The sequence below is a fragment of the Meles meles genome, chromosome 21, assembly GCF_922984935.1.
Source record: "Meles meles chromosome 21, mMelMel3.1 paternal haplotype, whole genome shotgun sequence".
NCBI classification, from domain to species: domain Eukaryota; kingdom Metazoa; phylum Chordata; class Mammalia; order Carnivora; family Mustelidae; genus Meles; species Meles meles.
Window position 1 is genome coordinate 1334274 of NC_060086.1, and position 18942 is coordinate 1353215.

Sequence of the window (18942 nt, forward strand, 5' to 3'; positions counted from 1 at the left end):
TCCACTTAGACACCTAGGTACTTCACACTGTTTATTACTTAGTGTTTCTGAATATGACTTTTCCCTGTTCTTTAAAGAGGAAGTGTCTTGGGGTCGACACTCTGACCCATGTATTCTTATGGCCAACTTCACAATTCCTATCTCCTGCTTCAGACACCACCTGCTTGGCGCACGGGTACTTGATAAAATTTGAGAAAGTGAATTTTAGATTTCCAGGTAAACATCATAGCTTTTATGCATGTGTTTATCTCTACATCCTCAGGGAACCCTAAGGAAATGAAAATAAAGGAAAAAACAATTTCATTGAACCACAAGGACAGAAAGAATAGGAAAGTAGACCCAGCTGTAAGAACACTAGCTGGTAGGCAACTTCATGCCTATCCTTACCTCTAGCAGTGAGGGACCGGTGGCTTCTTTTTTTTCTACCGAAATTTTATTTTCTAGAGAAAATATGTACGGATACTGACATTCAGGGCCCCTTACTGATATGATTAGCTCTTTGCCTAATTATCTACCTCTGATAACATTTAGTGTTGACAAAACCACATCCAGCAATAGAACATCCATTCTGCTTTTTTAATTTAATCGATTTAAACTTACCTATAATGAAATTCACTAGTTGGTTTACAGATTGTTGAGTTTAAGCAGATGTGCCCAGCCAGGTAACCACCAGTCCTGTCAGCATGAGCAGCTCCATCCTTAATGCCTGGCAAGCACTTATCTATTCTGTCTTTATACTCTTGCCTTTTCCAGAATATCATTTAGGTGGATTTTCCAGTATCCAGTCTTTGAGCCTGGCTTTGTTAACTTACTCTCATGTGTGTGCAGTCTTGTCCGCGCTGATGCGCGCATCGGTAGTCTTTCCATTTTGTTACTGAGTGACGCTCCATGGCATGTACAAGTTTGTTCGTGCTTTTACCTGTTGAAGGACAATCAAGTTGTTCCCAATTTCCTGCAGTAACAAATAAAGTTACTATAAACATTTGCAAACAGATTTTTGAATGAGTGTAAGTGTTTATTTCTCATGGGTAAATAGGTGGGATTGCTGGGTCATAGAACACATGTATTTTATGTCATAAGAAACTGGTAATTCATTTTCCAAAATAACTGCACCATTTTGCATGAGCATCAACGATGTATGAGTTCCAGTTGCTTCACATCCTCACCAGCACTTAGATGTGCAGGTTTGGTCTTGTTCTGTTCGTTTATTTGCCATTCTGGTAGGTATGCAGTCGTATGTCATTGGATTTTTAATTTGCATTTCTCTAATTACTGAGCATCTTTCCATGTACTTATGTACCATCTCTGCATATGTTTCTATAAATCATTGGCTTTGTCTTCTTTAATTGAATTTTGTTTCTTATGCTTGAGTTTTTAGTGATCTTATATATTCTGGATAAAAGTTCTTCACCTCATATGTAACTTCCAAGTATTTTCTTCAAGTTCTAGCTTATCTTTTCATTTTCTTAACAATGTCTTCACAGAGCAAATATTTTAAGTTTTGAAGTCCACTTTGCTAATCTTCTCTGTTGTGAATCATGTTTGAGGTATGAGGTATGGGTCAAGTTCTTTCTTTCTTCCTTTCTTTCTTGCATATCCATGTTTAATTATTCTAACACCGTTTTGTTGAAGATGTTTTTCTTCATTAAGTTTTTGTACTTTTGTTAAAAAACATCGCTTGTGTCTGAGCTCTGTATTCTACTCTGGTGATCTATGGTCTGTCCTTTTGCCAATACTGTCTTGAGTACTGTAGCTCTAGAATATCTTTTTTTCCCCTATTTTATTGATTTGTTAAGATTTATTTATTTATCTGAGAGAGATCAAGTGGGGAGGAGGGGCAGAGTGAGAGAGAAACTCAGGCAGACTCCGTGCTGATTGGGGAGCCCAATGCAGGGCCCCATCTCATGGTCCTGAGGGCACGACCTGAGCCAAAACCAAGAGTCAGACGCTTTAACTGACTGTACAGCCCGGCACCCCATAGAATATCTTGAAATTAGTATGTATTTTCCGACTCTATGCTTTTCCAAAAATGCCTTGGCGTTTCTAGTTCCTTTACTTTTCTGTATAAATTTTGTCACTATCTACAAAAAAATCCCACTTTTTGATTAGAATGGAACTGAATGAGGGATGCCCAAATGGCTCCATCGGTTAAGCGCTGCCCTTGGATCAGGTCATGATCGCAGGGTCCTGGGATTGAGTCCTGCTCAGGCTCCCTGTTTAGTGAGGAGCCTTCTTCTCCCTCTGCCTCCACTCCCGCTGCTTTTGCTCATACTTCCTCTCTCTCTCTCTCTCTGTTTCTCATCACTCTGACAAATAAATAAATAAAATCTTTAAAAAGAAAAAAGAGTTGAATGAATCTGTAGATCAGTCTGAGGAGAGTTAATATTGTATCCATATTGAATCTTCCAATCTATGAACATAGTATCTTTCTCTATGTAGGTCTTCTTTTACAAATTTTGTCAATGTTTCATAATTTTCAGCATACAGATAGTACATTATTTTGTTAGATTTATATCTGTGTATCTTCCTTTTTTGTCTGTATACATTATTATAAATGATGCTCCAAAATTTTTATTGCCAATAATTCATTGCAAGTACATGGAGATACACGTGATTTTTATATATTGACCTTGTGTTGTGTGACCTCACTTACCTATTAATTCTAGCTTTTTTTGTAGATTTCTTGTATGGAAATTAATGAAGACCACCTAAATGAGAATAAATAAGGCATCGGCCACCATTACTTGCATTTGGCAAGGACTCAGAAGGGAATCTAAAAGGAGAATATAAAAGCTTTTTAATGAAAAAAAAAGGGAAAGCTTCAGGTTGTCCTAATGGGAAGTTGTTCGCATGGGGAAACTGGAAGCTGGCCTGACTAGAAGTGGGGCATCCTATGTGATTGGTTAAGGGAGCTTATTTAGCTTTCTCTTGTTGGCCCTGAATTGGGAGTGGGGCAAAAATTAAGGAAGCTAGCAGTCACTGATCAAGTCCTAGCTGTTTGGAACCAACGATTACTACAGGAGTTGTGGTTTGCCTTCCTGAGCTGGTTGCTACAGAGGTGGTAGGTTTTTGTGTATGAACTGGCTCTTGTCTCTTTGTGTATCTATCCTATCACTTAGGATTCTAGGTAGACAGTCATGTGGCCTACAGATAGAATTTTATGTCTTCCTTTCTAATCTGCATGACTTTGGTTTATTTTCTTCTGGTATTGTACTGGCTAGGACTTCTATATAGTGTCAAATAGGAGGGGTGAGAGCAGACATCTTTGTTAAGAACTAAGGTCTTTTTTTGTTGAATGTGATGTTAGCTGTAGGGGTTTTTGTAGATAACCTTTATCAGATCAAAGAAAATCCCTTCTCTAACTAGTTTGATGAGCATTTTCAAAATCATGAATGGATGGTCTATTTTAGTACATGTATTATCTGCATCTGTTGAGATCATCATTGAGTTTTTCTTCTTTAGTCTGTTAATGTGATGAATTACACTGATAGATTTTTGAATGTTGAACCAGCCTTGCATTTTCAGAATTACTCCCACTTGTAATGTTTTTGTCTGGTTTTGATATCCGGGTAATGCTTGCCTTACAAATTAATTGAGTTGAGAAGTGTTCTATTTTCTTTTGTTTTCTGGAAGTGAATGTGTAGAATTGATATTATTCTTTCCTTCTGTATTTGGTAGAATTTGCCAGTGAAACCATGTGGACCTGGAGTTTTTGTTTTGGGGAGAGATTTTAAACTGTTAGTAGGACCATTCACATTCTCTATTTCTTCTTGAGTAAATTTTAGTATTTGTGAATTTCTGAGTATTTAACTATTTGTAAGTTGTCAAGTTTATGGGCATAGAGTTGTTTGTAGTATTCTCATCCTTTTAATGTCTATGCCTGTCTGTAATGACATCCTCTCTTCCATATCTGATATTGATATTTTGTGTCTTCTCTCTCTTTTCCCCTGTCAACTGTAGCTAGTGGTTTATCAGTTTTTCTGATCAGAGAATCAGCTTTTGATTTCCTTTAGTTTTTCTGCTTTAAATTTCATTGATTTTGCTCTTATCTTAGTTTTTCCCTTTCTTCTTTTAACCCTATAAATTTCCCTGTAAGCATGAGTTTAGCTGGATACCACTACTTTACATATGATCTCTTTCATTTGGTCCAAAGTATTTTCTAATTTCCTTGAGACTTCTTCAATCTGCGGATTTTATGTTTTTTAGAAGTGTGTTGATTTTTTTCAGGTGTTTTTCAGGCATTTTTCAGGTGTTTTTCTGTACTGATTTCTACTCTAACTCCTGTTATGGTCAGAGGATATACTTTGTATGGATTCAGTTATTTTAAAGTTGTTAAGGTTTGTTTGTAACATATTTGTTTATGTTTTGCTTATGATTTGGTGTATCTTGGTGAATGTTCTATGTGTATTTGAGAAGAATGTGTATTCTGTTATTGCTGGGTGGAGTGTACTATAAATGTCAGACTAGGTTGGTTGGTTGTTCTGTTCAGATCTTCTACATCCTTTCTCATTCTCTGTTCAATCAGTTACTGAGAGATTTGTGGAAGTCTCTAATTATGGGTTATTTATCTCTCATTACAGTTCTCTGCCTCATTTGTTTTGGAGTTCTCTCTCTTTAGATGCTTACACATTGAGGATTGATTGTCATCTTGGCTAATTGACCCTTTTATCATTATATAATGTCTCTTTTTATATCCAGATATATCCCTTGTTCCGAAGACTACTTTTTGTCACGTTAATATAGCCACTCTAGTTTTTCTTCTTTTTCTCCCTCATGGTAAAATATACATAACACAAACTTCAACATTTTAACCATTTTCTGCTTTCTTTTGATTAGTGTTTGTATGGTATATCTTTTTTCAACTTTTTAGTTTTAACCTATGTTATATATAAGTGGTTTTCTTGTAGGCAGCATATACTTCATCCTTTTCTGTTCTTCAGTTCACTTTGACAATGTCTGTCTTTTAATTTGGGAGGGGATATTTTATTGAGGTATAACTGACACATACAATATTATATTAGTTCCAACATAATTAGTACATGAGTACAGCATAATGACCTGTCTTTTAATTGATGTGTTCAAGCTGTTTACTTTTTTTTTTTTAAGATTTATTTATTTATTTATTTTATTTGACAGAGAGAGAGGTCACAAGTAGGCAGAGAGGCAGGCAGAGAGAGAGGAGGAAGCAGGCTCCCTGCAGAGCAGAGAGCCCGATGCGGGGTTCGATCCCAGGACCCTGAGATCATGACCTGAGCCGAAGGCAGCGGCTTAATCCACTGAGCCACCCAGGCGCCCCTCAGGCTGTTTACTTTTAATGGAATTATTGATATGTTTAAATTTAGGTCTATCTTTTCATTTTTCTTTTGGTTTTGTTTTTGTTTTCTTTTGTACTCTCCATTTTGCTCATCCATTCCCTGTTTCATATCTTATTTTGGATATATGGATTTTTTAAAAAAATTTTTTAAGACTTTTATTTATTTATTTGACAGAGAGAGAGATCGATCATAAGTAGACAGAGAGGCAGGTGGGTGGGGGGCGGGGGGTGGGTGGGAAGCAGACTCCGCTGAGCAGAGAGCCCGATGCGGGGCTTGATCCCAAGACCCTGAGATCATGACCTGAGCATGAAGGCAGAGGCTTAATCCCCTGAGCCACCCAGGCGTCCTGGATTTTTTTTCTTTTTCTTTTCTTTTCTTTCTTTCTTTCTTTTCTTTTTCTTTTTTTTTTTTTGGACAGAGAGACAGTGAGAGAAGGAACACAAGCAGGGGGAGTGGGAGAGGAAGAAACAGGGAGGGAGCCCAATGCACGGCTCAATCCCAGGACCTTGGGATCATGACCTGAGCTGAAGGCAGCCGCTTAACAGACTAAACCACCCAGGTGCCCCTTATATCTGGATGTTTTTGTTATTTCATTTTAACTTATCTATAGATTGTTTATATCTCTGAGTTTTTAAAGATTTTATTTATTTATTTACTTGACAGAGATCACAAGCAAGCAGAGAGGCAGGCAGAGAGAGAGGAGGAAGCAGGCTCCCAGCTGAGCAGAGAGCCCGATGCGGGGCTCAAGGACCCTGGGATCATGACCTGAGCTGAAGGCAGAGGCTTTAGCCCACTGAGCCACCCAGGCGCCCCAGTCGTATATCTCTGAATTTTAAAATTTGGACTTTTTTGGTGGTTCTTCTAAAGATTATGATATATATACATAACCTTTCATATTCTTTTTTTTTTTTTAAGATTTTTTATTTATTTATTTGACAGAGAGAGATCACAAGTAAGCAGAGAGGCAGACAGAGAGAGTGAGAGGGAAGCAGGCTCCCTGCCGAGCAGAGAGCCCGACGCGGGACTCGATCCCAGGACCCCGAGATCATGACCTGAGCCGAAGGCAGCGGCTTAAACCACTGAGCCACCCAGGCGCCCAACCTTTCATATTCTATTTAGACGTAGTATTTAATAACTTAAAGGGGAACGTGGAACTTTTAGAACTATAAAGGTCCCATGTTTTAACTACGTATGTTGAAATGAAAATATAATTCATGCGTCACCGAGTCTTCCTTTGCGCCTCTGCTCTGCCATCGACTTCATCTGGACTTTCACCGTCAGGTGCTGTAATGTCTTATTCTGTAATTTCCATTTTGTTCCTTTTTAATAGTTATTCTTTCTTTGCTGAGAACTTTTATCTTTCCAGTCATTTCTGGTTACCTTCACCTTCTAGAACGTAGATGTTTGTGTTTTCAATTTATACTGGTAATATCTGTGTCATTTTAGGATTGACATGTGTTCATTATTTTTTCCCTTGAGAGTTCCTTTTTTTGGTTCTATATACTTTTTTGATTTTGGAGTGTATCTTCAATGTATTTTGAATATTAGGTTGTCAGACTTTGGGTCCTGTTAAAAATCTTCTGGAGAATGTTCCTTTTTGTTTCAGCAGTGAACTCGGTGCAGCTGCAGGTTCTGTCTCCCGCCGGAGGTGATGCTTTGTTTCAGTGTCACCCGTTTCCTGGCGCACTGGCGGCGGCTCACCCGGTAGTCAGTTCTCAGAGACTTCGCTTCTCTGGATTTCTTCCACGTATGCGCAGCCCAGGGATGAATTTGGGACTCACGTTGGTTCCTGCTCAGAATTATGGATCCCTTCTTTGGCTTGCTCCTTGCAGGGATTTCTTCCTAATCCCTGGCTCCGAGCGGCCCCTTTCCCAGTTCTTCTGGGTTAGAAGACAGGTTCTCACGGGCGGTGTCAGCTGCCCCTCACCGTGTCATTCCCCTGCACTGAATTCAGCCTCGGGGAAAGTCCATGAGAGAAGGGAGAGAAATTACAGGAGTCCTCCCCCGTGCTTCGGAGGCAGGGACGCCTGTTCTTATTCCTCCGGGTAAAGAGAGGTTTTCTTCTGCAGTGTGAGACACCTGGACCACCGTGCCTAAAGCGTGGTTCTCTTGCTCACGTTTAGGCAAGGCCAGGAGAGAAAAATTAAATGAGAAAACCACAACTGTGGTAACTCCCACATTCTCTACTTCACATGGGTCCCTTTTACTCATCTTCTGGTCAGAAAGTGGGGCTTTTTTAATTATCTCCTCCCCCTGGGTAATTCCACAATTTAACAATGCCACCCTTGGTTCAAAAGCAGAAGATAAAGGAGGGAAAAAAGCCTCAGAAAATTCCATTGCACTGGTTTTTATTCAAGTTTTGACCTTTCTCCTCTATCCACATGCTCTTTTTATTTTTGTAGGGTCTTTCAGTGGTTGCTTTTTGTGTTCTGTTAGATTTTATTTGTCATCAGTGGGAGAGAGAAAGAAAGGCTGGAATGGCCATACTCTGTTTTGTCTAGAGCTAGAATTGGCATTCGTATTTCCAGTGCCTTGGTCTTGCAGGTGAATTGACAGTGAGGGATCCTCAGACATTTGAGAAAAGTTTCCAGTATGAGAGACAAACAGATACAGACACACACCAGGTACCCAGAAGAAACAAAATGAAGCTGCCAGAAGTAACCCTAAAATAAACATCGATAGCTGCATCTCCTTAGATCCAACAAGAGAGTGGTTATCCTTAAAGTAAGATGTATTTATGTAGTGGCGCCTGGGTGGCTCAGTGGGTTAAGCCTCTGCCTGCAGCCCAAGTCATGATCTCAGGGTCCTGGGATCAAGCCCTGCATCAGGCTCTCTGCTCAGCGGGAAGTCTGCTTCCCTCTCTCTCTGTCTGTCTCTCTGCCTGCTTGTGATCTTTCTCTCTGTCAAATAAATAAATAAATCTTTAAAAAAAAAAGATGTATTTATGTAAAAGGAACAATTGTAAGATAGATGCTGTAAGATGCTTAGAAATTAAATATATGGTAGCCATAAGCTTAATAAATGAATTTAATAGAAGCCTTGGAAGAGTACATCATGTTAATCTCCAAGAAAATGGAACAAAAGGAAAACGAGAAGAAAGGGGTAAAAAAAAAGTTTAAGAGTTTGAAAAGTCTAATATTTGGCTATATTCTAAAACATGATAAATTTCTAGAATTGGAAAACGTGAATTTCTGCATTGAAAGGACCCATCACAGACCCTTCACAATAAATAACTTAAGACCTATACCAAGGCACATCCTTTGTGAAATTTCAGACCACCAGGATTAAAAAGAATGGGTTAGAATTAACAGCTCAGGAAATGAGGTGTTGGCAAGGATGCGGAGAAAGGGGAACACTCCTGCACCTTTGGTGGGAACGCAAGCTGGTGCAGCCACTCTGGAAAACAGCATGGAGGTTCCACAAAAAGTTAAAAATTGAACTATCCCATGACCCAGAAATTACACTACTGGGTATTTATCCTAAGGATACAGACAGTGATTGGAAGGGGTACATGCATCCTAATGTTTGTAGCAGCAGCATCCAGAACAGCCAAATTACGGAAGGAGCCCTGATATCTATTGTAAATGAATGGATAAAGAAGATGTGTGTGTCTGTGTGAGTGTGTGTGTGTGTAGATACCCACACATATACATACAGTGGAATATTAACTCAGCCATCAAAAAGAATGAACGCGGGACACCTGGGTGGCTCAGTTGGTTAAGCAGCTGCCTTCAACTCAGGTCCTGATCCCAGCGTCCTGGGATTGAGTCCCACATCCGGCTCCGTGCTCGGCAGGAAGCCTGCTTCTCCCTCTGCCTCTGCCTGCCACTCTGTCTGCCTGTGCTCATTCTCACTCGCGCTCTCTCTGACAAATAAATAAATCTTAAAAAACAACAACAACAAACTTAAAAGAATACACTCTCTGTAGTTAAACTATTAAAAAAAGAAAAGAATGAACGCTTGCCATTTGCAACCACATGGATGGAACTGGAGGGAATTATGCTAAGTGAAATAAGTCAGTCAGAGAAAGACGAACACCATATGATCTCACTCATATGTGGAATGTAAGAAACAAAGCTCATGAACATAAGGGAAGGAAGAAAATAAGATAAAACAGAAAGGAAGGCAAACCATAAGACACTCTTAACTGTAGGGGACAAACCGAAGGTTGCTGGAAGGGTGGTGGGTGGGGGGATGGAGTAACTGGGTGACGGGCATTAAGGAGGGCACTTGATGTAATGAGCACTGGGTGTTATATGAACTAGTAAATCACTGAATTCTACCTCTGAACCTAGTAACACACTATATGTTAACTAACTTCAGTATAAATGAAATCTGAAAATAGTATTTTAAAAAGTTTCTTAAAGCCTTATAATGGAAAAAAAAACAGGTCATATTCAAGGGTCAGAGTTGTATTAGATTTTTCAAGGACACTGACTGTAAAAATTCTGAGGGGCAGCTATTTTTAATTTATAATTATATACCCCCAAAACTGCCAGTCCAGAGATGGTAGAAGAAAGACACGTTTAGACTCTCAGTATCTCGGAAGTGTTGCCCCCAGTCTGTATTTCTTCAAGGAACCTGTTAGAAGGTGGTTTCACCAAAACCAGTGGGTCAGCAAGGGGGAAAAGGAGATACTAAACCTAAGAAGCAGAATGTGTGGTGTGGAGAAGAGACTGGAAATCAGGATTGAGTAAACAGGTCTTAACACGAAGTTCCTCAGAAATTTTTATAGTCACAAGTATTTTTTGAGCATAGAGCATTACCAGCTACCGTGCTAGGCCCAACGCAAGTATTACTCCTCTTCTGTGCACTTTCCAGGATCCATTTTTCCTTTTAAGTGGTTATGACCCTTTTGGGTTCTTGAGCTGATGTGAAAAAATAGACCTTTCATCTTGAAAACATTTTAAGTTTTATTTAACATCTACTGTCCACAGTGGCCTGAGAATGAGGCACTTTCCTGGTACGAGCTGGTCATTTTCACAGAAGAAACTTTGAGAAAAAATTTATAGAAGCAAATATTAACTTCTTTATTTCTGTGATTTTTTTGGTCCATTGTTACTTAACTTTACCATCTGGATCAAGGTACATATTTATATGGTAATTTTTTTCTCCAAAAAGTTCTTACTAAATTGATGCTGTGTTTAGAACGAGAGAAATATGTATTACTTCTTCACCTTTGCCCAGGGCATCACCTCCCGTGAACCAGGCTGTTCGCTCTCACGACAGGACCTTCTAGGACCTCCTCTTTGACTTGTCTTGACGTTGGGTTTTATCTGAAATTTTACTGTCGAGAGGCTTGCTCCTGTCAGAGGATTGGGTGAAAAATTACCAGAACATTGCATTTGTTTGGGGCAACAGAAAAAATATATACAGCAAACAAGCTTTATGTGCCGTGAGGTGCAAGCAACCCAGCACCCGTGAGTAGATGATCAAAACATGGTGTGTGCATAAAATGGCACATTAGCCAGCTTTTTATTAAAAAGGGAGGAAATCCTGTCACGTGCCCCAACGTGTATGAGCCTTTCGAGGTGCTAGGTGAAAGAAGCCAGTACATAAAGAGAGATACTGTGTGATTCTCCTAAAGCAGAGTGGTCAGACGCATAGAAACAGAATGAAAGCGTGGTTGCCAGGGTCCGGGGCAGAGAGAAAAGCAGAGTTGTTTGATAGTGTTTCAGTTTGCAAGGTGAAGAGGTTCTGGAGATCTGTTTCACAACAATGCAAACATATTTAACATTCCTGACCTGTACACTAAAAATGGTTAAGACGGTAAATTTTATGTTATGCAGTTTTTTTAAACCACATTTTTTTTTAAACTTTAGTTTTGAATGCATCTTTGTTCAGGTGGATAAATCCCAAGGAAGGAATCCAACAGGGTCTTATCCACAGATGCTCAGTCCCTTGTTGGAAACTGATCAGTCGAGTAAGTCTGCTACTGGCCTAGCAAGGGATGAGTAAAGGAATGGGTCAGGAGGCAGGAGGTATTGCTAAAATGGAGGTCTCTCTGTGTGTAAATTTGAGGAATGTAATTCAAATATCTGTGTGTGGGTATCTAAAGAAAAATTTTACATTACTGTTATTAAATTGTATTGTTAAAATATAATGATAAAAACAGGATAATGGCATACTTACTATAAGATTTGAATACCAAAGAAAAAAGCAAATGATTTCCGATATGTAAATAAGCAATTTAAAAAGGTAATCAGAAATTTCAACTTGGGAATATATTTTTCTACTTAACTTTGTAAAAGCATATTTACCATTTGTTCTGTTGTAGCTATTATTAAAGAGGACATTTCAGTGCTGATGCTGGAAGTATAGATCGGCATAAAATTGTATACAACCTCTTGCACAATAACACAGTAATTTTTAAGAGGGACATCTGGGTGGCTCAGTAAGCTAAGTGCCTGCCTTTGGCTTGGGTCATGATCCTACGGTCCTGGGATCGAGTGCCTTGTCTGCTGAGAAGAGATCTCAGCAGAGCCTGCTTCTCCCACTCCCCCCGTTTGTGGTCTCTCTCTCACTGTGTCTCTCTCTATCAAACAAATGAATAAAATCATAAAAAAGCAACAATAGTTTTTAAGATGCTTATGCTACTTACTCAAGTCACTTCTCTCTTCTTAGTTTATCTTCTGGAAATAATGTAACATACAGACCGAAGCTTTGCATGATGTATCTGTTTAATGTTGTATAATCATGAGAAGTAGAAATAGTCTGATGTTCACCAGCAGAGATCTCCACTATTAATTACAGTATATCCATAAAATATCAAACCAAATGTTTAAGATCAAATGTAAAATGTTTTAATAAAGTACGCCAGTGTTTGTGGAAGGAAAAAAAAGCTTTATATAAAGGCATGCTATATCAAAACCATTGGGCCCAGAAAATACAATGCTAGAGAGCAGAATGTTTTGTTTATACATGTCTACTTATATTTTTTGACATTAAGCCACCACGTAATTTTTCCATTTTCTTTCTTTTTAATTTAAATTCAGTTAACCAACATATGGTACATCATTAGTTTCAGATGTAGAGTTCATTTAATCATCAGTTGCACAGAACACCCAGTGTTCATCACATCACATGCCTTCCTTAATGACCGTCACCCAGTTACCCCATCCTCCACCCACCTCCCCTCCAACAACCCTCAGTTTCCTAGAGTCGAGTCTCTTGGGGCTTGTCTCCCTCTCTAATTCCTTCCTGTTTAGATTTCCTCCCTTCCCCTATGATCCTCTGCACTGTTTCTTAAATTCCGCATATGAGTGAGATCATATGGTAATTGTCTTTCTCTAATTGACCTGCTTCACTCAGCACAATATCCTCCATTTCTGTCCACATTGATGTAAATGGTAGGATTTCATCCTTTTGATGGCTGAGTAGTAGTCCACTGTGTGTGTGTGTGTGTGTGTGTGTGTGTGTCCTATCTTCTTTATCCATTCATCTGTTGAGGGGCATCTGAAACCACTCGAGAATTATTCTTAACACACTTATTTCCCACAGCAGTACTATGAATTGAGTACCTAATCATCTCCATTTTACAAAGGAGGGGCTTCAGAGTCCAAGGTTAAGTCACACAGCCTGTTAATGACAGAATCAAGTTTGTCTGACTCCAGAGCTCACACTCCCAGCCCTGGGGCTTTGGGTATCTGACAGGAAGCTGGTCCACAGTGGGTGGACCTTTCCTTTGTGGAAATTACATCCTTAGTATTTTTCTTGAATGTATCAAACTTTTTGTCATATCTGGTGCATAACGCACCCAAACACCTTTGGAAACCAACTGAATTTTTATTTCTGTTTGGTGCCGCTTATTTAGATTGGTTTGTTTATTTGTTTTCAATAAAATGGACTTCTCAGGTTTTAGAACCATCAAACACAATGCAGTTTTAAAGATTTTTATTTATTTATTTGACAGAGATCACAAGTAGGCAGAGAAGCAGGCAGAGAGAGAGGAGGAAGCAGGCTCCCTGCTGAGCAGAGAGCCCGATGCGGGGCTCGATCCCAGGACCCTAGGATGACGACCCGAGCCGAAGGCAGAGGCTCGCAATGCAATTTTAAATGTTTGAATAGATTTTTTATGCCAGTAGGCCATTACAAAAATGCTCATGCAATCTAAAATGAGAAAATTATTGAGGCGCCTGCGTGGCTCAGTCGTTAAGTGTCTGACTCTTGATTTTGGCTCAGGTCATGATCTCAGGGTCCTGAGGTTGCGCGCCCCTGTTGGCCTCCCTGCTCAACAGGGAGTCTAATCGTCTCCTATGCCCTCTGCCCCTCCCCCAGCTTGCATGAGTGCTCTCCCCCCCCCCCCTTTCAAGTCAGTCAATCTTTAAAAAAATGTTTTTAATAAAATTAGAGAATTACAGGCAAAATATATTTTATAGATATTCCTTTCACTTACACTTGAATTTAAATTTTAAAAAGAAAGAAAAGGGAAAAATTGTGCATAAGCAAGTAGTCAGCGATCGTAAATATTTTTTTTTTTTTTTAAAGATTTTATTTATTTATTTGACAGAGAGAGAGAGATCACAAGCAGGCAGAGAGGCAGGCAGAGAGAGAGGAGGAAGCAGGCTCCCTGCGGAGCAGAGAGCCCGATGCGGGGCTCGATCCCAGGACCCTGAGATCATGACCTGAGCCGAAGGCAGCAGCTTAATCCACTGAGCCACCCAGGCGCCCCGATCGTAAATATTTTTAAGTGAAAGGAATGTGTGTAAGTGGTATGTACAAGCCAGCATCTAGACAGATCCTCCCCCAGAGTAAGGAAGATATCAGGGAGACTCATACTGTTAACTTAGTTCCTTTCTTACTAATTTTGTATTCCTGAATGTTTTAGTCATTATATTAGCGTCTCATAGATATTCCACGAGGAAAGAAATTGCAGTAAAATTTAAATCTGGTTGAGCGGGAATGAGTGAAGTTGGAAAGACATTAAAGTTTGTCATCAACTGAAATGTGATTAATGAACTTGATATAGCATTGTTTTTTGCTGCTGTCATAAAAGTAGTGTTTGGTCATTAAACAAAATGTACAGAATACAACAAAGTGGAAGGGGGAATAAAGTACCTTTATTAAACTCTTCCTCACCTTTCAGAAACTGTTGCTATTTGTGGTATTTATTTTCTTCCTGAAAATAATTTGTTCTTTTTCTTTTTTTTTTAAGATTTTATTTATTTATTTGTCAGACAGACACAGAGAGAGCACAGGCAGGGGGAGCAGCAGGCAGAGGGAGAAGCAGGCTCCCTGCTGAGCAAGGAGCCCGATACGGGACTCGATCCCAGGACCCTGGGATCATGACCTGAGCCGAAGGCGGACACTTAACCAACTGGACCACCCAGGTGCCCCCACAAATCTTCTTTTTAACTGAGGTGAAATTTGTTTAAAATTAACCAGTTTAAAGTGTACATTCGGCCCATTGAGTATACTTGCAGCTGTCACCTCTGTCTGGTTCCAAAGCAGGAATTGGGGGAAGGGTGGAGGAAGAGGAAGAGAAGCCGACTCCCCACTGGGTGTGGAGCCAGACACAGGGCTCCATCCCAGAACCCTGAGATCATGATCTGAGCCTAAATCAAGAGTCAGACACTTAACTGACTCAGCCACCCAGGTGCCCCTCGAAGCATTTCATCACCCGCAAGGGAGATACTGTGTGCATTAAGCTGTCACTCCTTACTGCTCCCTCCCTAACCCCGGGCAACCACTAGCCGATTTTCTGTCTCTGTGGCTTTGCCTATTGTAGACTGATACAATATGTGACCTTTTGTGTTTGGCTTATTCCACTGAGCATAATGTTTCTGAGGTTCAGCCACATCAGAGCATGCATGTATCAGTGCTTCGTTCCTTTTGACGGCTGAATAACGTTCCACTGTACGCATATGCCATGTTTTGTTTGTCAGTTGATGGACATTGAATTGTCTCCACCTTCTGGCCGTTGGGACTAATGCTGCTTTGAACAAGTACTTGTACTCGCTTGAATACCTGTTTTCAGATCTTTGGAATCTGTACCTAGGAGTGGAATTACTGGCTTATATGGTAATTCTGTGTTTAACTTTTTGAGGAACCGCCAAATTGCTTTCCACAGTGGCTGCGCCATTTTACCCACCAGCAATGTACAAGGACTCCACCATCTCCATATCCTTGCCACCATTTGTTATTTTCCTGTTTCTAATGCTATGGCCATGAAATCTTTTAAAAATATAATACACTATAATGCACGTTATTTCATTATTTTTTAAAGTTCCTCCTACTGTATCCCACCCCAATTTTTAAAATTTTGTCTGAACTGTGATGTATTTTACTGGGAAATTGGTTGAAAGCAGTGATTTTCAAATAGTTTGATCTTGGGACTCCTTTAATCTTTAATAGTTATTGAGAACCCCAAGTTTTTATGTATGTGTGTTATATCTTTGGCATTTACCATATTAGAAACTAAAAACTACAAAAGTACTTATATTATTTAAATCATTCACTTAAAAGTAATAGTACACCCCATTATGTGTTAACAAAATAGTTTTATAAAAAATAACTCCCCAAATAAACACACTTGCATACACACACAGTAGTGAGTTGAATGGCCTTGTTTCCCTTGCCACAGATCTCTTCAATGTCTGCTGAAATCGAAGACTGTTGGATTCTTATATCAACCCCTGCATTTCGGTCTGTTGCATTATTACATGTCACACATGTAGCCTTTGGAAAACTTTCTTAGACACTTAAGAGGGAATGGGTGAAAGAGGCAAATGTCTTAGATTTATCCTCAGGTACCTACGAGAGTTGGAAAACTATTGACTCGTATTTGTTGTTTCTGGCAATGGGGGGGGGAGGGGAGGCGAACCATAAGAGACTATGGACTCTGAAAAACAACCTGAGGGTTTTGAAGGGTCAGGGGTGGGAGGTTGGGGGAACAGGTGGTGGGTGATGGGGAGGGCACGTTTTGCATGGAGCACTGGGTGTTGTGCAAAAAGAATGAATACTGTTACGCTGAAAAAATTAATAAAAAGGGGAAAAAATAAATAAATAAATAAATAAAAAATAGGAGCGTTTAGAAACCTTTGAATGGTTTCTCATGCATACCATAGGGAAGTGGTGCTGGTTGTTTATGCCCCCAAATACAAAATATTCAAGGACGTCATTATTTGGGTCAAAAATGAACCTTTCTTAGAATCAAAGATGAAAGACATTCTCCTCTGCATAATCATTTCATTAATGTCTGAAGCAAAATGAACATCTGTATAAATATTACTTTAAGAAAACATTTCCTTACATCATCCATTCATGATATAAACCCTCAACAAAGTAGGTCTAGAGGGAACATACCTCAGTGTAGTAGAAGGCATCTTTGAAAAGCGCACAGCTGTTATCAGCCTCAGTGGGGAAAAACTGAGGCTTTACGGTCAGGAACACGACAGGGATGTCCACTCTCACCACCCTTTCAGCATAGTGCTGAAAAGCATAGAGCCACAGCAATCAGACAAGAAAAAGGAAAAAAAAAAGGCATCTGTATCAGCAAGGAAGAGGTAAAACTTTCACTATTTGCAGATGACATGATACTATATAGAGAAAACCTGAAAAATTCCAATAAAAACTGCTAGAAGTGATACATCAGTAAAGTTGCAGGATACAAAATCAATGTACACAAATATGTTACATCTCTATACACCAATAATGAAGCAGCAGAAAGAGAAATTAAAGAATCAGTCCCATTTACAGTTGCACCAAAAATAAGATACCTAGGAATAAACCTAACCAAAGAGGTGAATGACCTGTACTTTGAAAATTGTAAAACACTGATGAAAGAAATTAAAGAGGACACAAAGAGATGGAAAGACATTCAATGCTTATGGATTGGAAGACTAAATATTGTTACAATGTCTATACTACCAAAAGCATTCTAAGATTTAATGCAGTCCCTGCCAAGATATCCAGAAATAGAACAGACAATCCTAGGGGCGCCTGGGTGGCTCAGTTTAGCGTCCCAACGCTGGGTTTCAGCTCAGGTCATGAGCTCAAGGAGCTATCACAATTCCAGACTTCAGGTTATATTATGAAGCTGTAGTAACCAAAACAGTATGGTACTAGATTAGACACACAGATCAGCAGAACAGAATAGAAAACCCAGAAATAAACCCACAATTACACGGTCAGTCTTTGACAAAGGAAGAAAGAATATAAAATGGGGGAAAGTTTCTTCAACAAAGGATGTTGGGAAAACTGGACAGCTACCTGGAAAAGAATGAAACTGGACCACTTTGTTTTTCTTTTTCTTTTTTTTTTTTTTAAGATTTTATTTATTTATTTGCAGAGAGAGACACAGCGAGAGAGGGAACACAAGCAGGGGGAGTGGGAGAGGGAGAAGCAGGCTTCCCCCTGAGCAGGGAGACTGATGTGGGTCTCGATCCCAGGACGCTGGGATCATGACCTGAGCTGAAGGCAGATGCTTAACAACTGAGCCACCCAGGCACCCTAAAACTGGACCACTTTCTAACACCATACATTAATAAAAATCAGTTCAAAATGGTTAAAGACTCAAATGTAAGACCTGAAACCATAACCTTAGTAGAGACCACAGGTAGTAATTTCTCTGATATTAGCTGTGGCAACATTTTTCTAGATTATGTCTCCTGGGGCAAGGGAAATAAAAGCAAAAAATGAACTATTGAGCCTTTATCCAAATAAAAAGCAAAGGAGTCAACAAAACTAAAAGGCAACCTACAGAAGGAGAGAAGATATTGCCAATTATGTATCCAAAGAATGGTTGGTATCCAAAATAGATAATGAACTTGTAAAATTCAACACTCACGGAACAAAAATCCAAGTAAAAACTGGGCAGAAGACATGAAAAGACATTTCTCCAAAGAAGGCATTCAGATGGCCAACAGTCACAGAGAGGATGCTTAACATCGCTCATCAGGGAGGGGCAAATCAGAACTACGAGACCTGTCAGAACGGCTAAAACAAACAACACGAAAAACAACTTTTGGTGAGGATGTGGGGAAAAGGGAGCCCTCTTGGACTGTTGCTGGGAATGCAGACTGGTGTAGCCTCTGTGGAAAACAGTATGGAGGTTCCTCAAAAGGTTAAAAATAGAGCTACCCTGGGGCCCCTCGGTGGCTCACTAGGTCGAGCATCTGACTCTCGGTTTCAGCTCAGGTCATGATCCGGGGGTCGTGGGATCAAGCCCTGCATCTGGCTCCACACTCAGCACACAGTCTGCTTCCTCTGCTCCTTCCCCGACTCACGCAAGTACACACTCTTTAAAAACAAATCTTAAAAATCTTTATTTTTAAAAAGATTTTATTTATTTTGAGCAGGGGGAAGGACAGAGGGAGAAGCAGTCTCCTGGCTGAGCGTGGACCTGGACATGGGGCTCAATCCCAGGACCCCAGGATCATGACCTGAGCCGAAGGCAGACACTTAACTGACTGAGCCACCTAGCACCCCTAAAAATCTTTTAAAAAACAATTAAAAGAAAAAAAAAAAAAGAACTACTCTGTGATCCAGCAATCACACTACTGGGTATTTAACCAAAGAATACGAAAACACAGGGCCTGAGTGGCTCAGTCAGTAATCTTCATTAACAATGAACAAAATAACAATAACAAAATAACAATAACAAAAATCTTCATTAAAAATTTTTTTT

At 39.7% G+C, this 18942-nt stretch overlaps 1 protein-coding gene across 1 annotated transcript in view; it reads left to right on the top strand.

Annotated features, from left to right (window-relative positions):
- VKORC1L1 (vitamin K epoxide reductase complex subunit 1 like 1) overlaps positions 1 to 18942 on the top strand; it is a 66241-nt gene that overhangs the window by 35333 nt on the left and 11966 nt on the right. The window lies entirely within an intron of this gene.